At 40.1% G+C, this 3,882-nt stretch overlaps 1 protein-coding gene across 9 annotated transcripts in view; it reads right to left on the minus strand.

Annotated features, from left to right (window-relative positions):
* grm8a (glutamate receptor, metabotropic 8a) overlaps window positions 1–3,882 on the minus strand; it is a 269,940-nt gene that overhangs the window by 99,296 nt on the left and 166,762 nt on the right. The window lies entirely within an intron of this gene.

A 3,882-nucleotide genomic window follows, 5' to 3' on the forward strand; every position in this document is an offset into this window, starting at 1 on the left:
TGTTATTTTTCTTAAATCGCCTACTACAGTAGTTACACTTCAACTTTCTATCCAAACCTGCTACTATTAAACCAGCTAATTAGCGCTAGCTGTTATGAACATTATCGTCTAACTTTCTTTGATGCAGATTTTCAATCGTGCAGTTGTTTTTGTTCATTTTTTGTTTGTATTGTGCCGCTGTACATTCATTATTGATTTCATTTCAAAAAAATGAAAAATTGACCAATTAGACGATTAGATTTATATTAATCATTGTGAATCCTGCATCAATGAATCAGGCTCTACAAGTCTATTTAGCACCACAGCAGACCGGGGGGGGGGGGGGGGGGGGGNNNACAGGTCCAATTGACCACCACTAACAGAGAACCATAATGAAGACAAGGTGCTGAGTACCAGAACATTCCATCCATTTGTGGTTTTTGAATGGACATCTGCTGCGTCCTTTGTCTTCATTTAAAACCAGGTTCAGTTGCTGACATCCTGTTTGTACACTGTCTTTATGAGGTTGAATAAAATCCACATTTTTGAGGCCAAAGGGCGGCTCTTCATCTGAAGATTCAAGTGTGTGTAAGAGAAAGTGTGTGTGTCTACTGGTTGTTGTTGTGCGTTATGAACAGGGTGCACAGAGGGTACACAGTATTGATCCTGTGAAAACAGGGGGGCTGGTGATCCAGCGAGCCGCGGTGGAAGCGAAGAGTCCAGAACGAGAGGGAAACAGATTGAGACTGTGATTGAGGCTGTTTCATAGCAACAGCAACGAACGCAACTCCTTACTCAGGCAAGTTGACCCAGTGGCTGTTTGATGAATCAGTGTATTTAAATTTGACATTTCATTAGAAATAAACTTACAATTGAATGACAGTTACCTTAATTTACCCATAAAGCCATGGGCCCTTTTGCAAACATCCTGTTCGGCATTGGTAATTACATGCTCTTGCAGCTGAATAGCTGATTAGCTGAAAGAGGAGCGCAGTTCCTATAATGGCCTCTAAAAGCCTTTCGGCGCAGTTCGCCAAACCCCACAGCCAGATCACGACCTGATGATATTTCACTTCCTTCTAGTCATGGGCAAATTATATTTTGCAAATAACCTTTCTGTTTTATCTGTTTCTGTTTTATCAGCTGCGCAAATCCATTATGGTTGAATTAGATTTTTTTTTTTTTTTTTGGCAGAATTTTTAAAGTCATGAACAACAGGAATGACTTGTCCAATCCACACTGTAGCTCGAACATTTAGTTTCCGCCGTTAGTTCAATTTAGTAGCAATACAATGGCACAAAATGATAAATGCGACTTTAAATACGTATCAATGTGCCGTAAAGTCCATATAAGAGCAGAGAGTGTGTCCTAACTCCTTACAGTCTCGTTAACCAACGAAAAGCCTCGGCGTCCTGCCGTAATGCCAGACATAATTACACTAATAGACCATGAATAAAGCTGAAGTGGACACTTATTACACGATACATCCACTGCTTTGCAACGGTAAAGAGCACGGCTGATTATTATTGTGCGTCCAAGATAAATGTACGGAGAATAAAAGCTCTTGCCTTTTTTACATGTAGCTGTTGAAGGTTTGCTTTGTTCGACTCCATCTGGATATAAATCACGAAGAGCGGACACCATGAGATACTGCAGCATGTTGATTATTTAAATATTGAGTTACATTAAGGTACGGGTCGGCTTCCGTCACTTTGATGCCGTCAGTGAGATTATGATGCGCCACCTACTGGTCAGATTGTGTTAAGACCATCTGATTCAAGCAATTCAAAAGCCGACAAGAATATTTTTAAATTTGACTTTAAATTAAAATTTCTCTAGAATTTTTTTTTAATGCAATTCAAAAGCCGACAAGAATATTTTAAATTTGACTTTAAATTAATTTTTTTTAATATTTTCATAATTTCAGATGCCACTTGTAAATTAAAATTAATCAAAAAGAACATCCTTTTATGTGGAAATCGACTTAACCGAGATGTGTTTTTAGTCATTAGATGTTTATATTCCTACCTACTTATATACATAACAACACCATCTTACATCACATGACATAATGCACAGTGAACGTGAGTCAGGAGGCCTAGCATAGCAACAGCGGCAATGCTAGCAATTAGCATTCTAAACATCAGGTAGGTCAAAGTAAAATGCTAGCTAACTAATATTGTATAGCAACGGTTCGCTAGGTATAGCGAACCTTTGCTATAGGATTGTTACAGTTCAGATTATTACACTGGAAAAAAAAGCATAAAGGACATTTTTCAGAAATTAAAAAAATAAGGGTCCCATCGATACCGAGGTCACTTCACCAGAGAGCGTTGGACGGACATGTGGCATTTGAACCGGCAGTCATCACTCGCTGTACGTGTCAGTGCAGGAGGTGAGCACTTGTTTGCATTCGAGCCGCGTGGGTTTTTGTCGTTCAGATGAAGAGTACAAGAAAGCGCTGTACCTATAGCCATAGATCAATGTGTCATGAGATAATGAGAATTTCTCTGCGCTGCTCTTATGAGATGTGAAACGACACAATGCATCATTAATCAGCATACTGCAAGCAAACGCAATCCCTCCCCGAGACAGTTAAACCACGAGCTCGGCTACGAGCGCCGCTAACTGGGGAAACGCTCGCCTCTGTTTCCTGCCGTTGCGTCAGTTGTTTAACCAGAGTGAGAGTCTTTCTGTCTTACTGTGTGAGTACAAGACAATCAGGGCTTTTATTGGATATGTCTGCTTGTTGTCTGGAGTCAGTTAATGTGTGAGAGATTCGCCGCATCAGCCGCAAAGTCAAATGTTTCGTCTTCGGTTGTAAATTTAAAACATTGCTGCATCAGAGTTTACAAAAAGCAAGTGATTTGAAATTAGAAGGCAAAAAAAAAAAAAAAAAAAAAAAATGGAAGGCTGATATTAGTTGATTGCAGACATGCTGTCCATCTAAGGCACACTTGAGTATCTGCTATTCTCCAGCCTGCAGTTTTTAAATTGAATTCAAACTCTACTCATATTTAATGACACTGAAAACAACGGGCAGCTCAGTTGCTGGGTGTCATACTATTTGCAGTAAAAACAGATGAACAGTAACTTCCTTGTCTCATAAAATATATGTAATTCCGAAAACTGCGCAGGGTTGCAATCATCTCCCTATCTGCCTCCGAGTCATTCAAGTTTTTTTTTTTTTTGTGGCCGATAATTTTTTCCTTCTTCTCGCGGCAGAACCTCGCCTGTTGGCTGCTGTGATCTGCTCTGAGATCCATAAAAATGTGTTTCTCATCTTATTCCTATTAAATAAAAGCCACCGGCGTAACAGACACTGGGCACAAAAAAAATAAATAAAAAGAGATATTTTCTGATTAAAGTTTTATCACGAGCTGAGATAATCTGCTGTTTGTACACCCTGACACACGTGCTGTTACAGAGGGGGCGCCGACAGACAAATGGCAACTTAAAAGTTTGTTAAGAACGAAAGATCCTGAAGGAAGGACACTGACATTCTGTTTGAACGCACGTTACGTTGCGACAAGCCAGGCTAGCCTCGTTAAACCCGATAATTGATCAAACAAGTCTGTTTGATAAACCTCAAATCTCAACAACTTGGTTTTCTCCAACACGTCCTAGGATGGATACAAAAACACGCTTCAAGAAATGTTTGACATTTAACAAATAGTCAAAAATTACATTCAATTGCAGTTTAACCTTTAAACATTTAATCACATCCGTTTCAGTGCAACACTCCGCTGTTGTCAGGCTAGGCACGTCAGCCACTCGGGGCTGTGCGTGCTGAGTGAAGGATGAATTGAATTTTGACTCGAAAGAAGTAGAATCTTCTGCCTCTTGTTGTTAGGTTAACTTGTACGCAAATGGTGGGGCGGGTCCCCGTTGGGGGGCGGGGGT

The sequence above is a fragment of the Cynoglossus semilaevis genome, chromosome 8 (assembly GCF_000523025.1).
Source record: "Cynoglossus semilaevis isolate Cse_v1.0 chromosome 8, Cse_v1.0, whole genome shotgun sequence".
Taxonomy (NCBI): Eukaryota; Metazoa; Chordata; class Actinopteri; order Pleuronectiformes; family Cynoglossidae; genus Cynoglossus; species Cynoglossus semilaevis.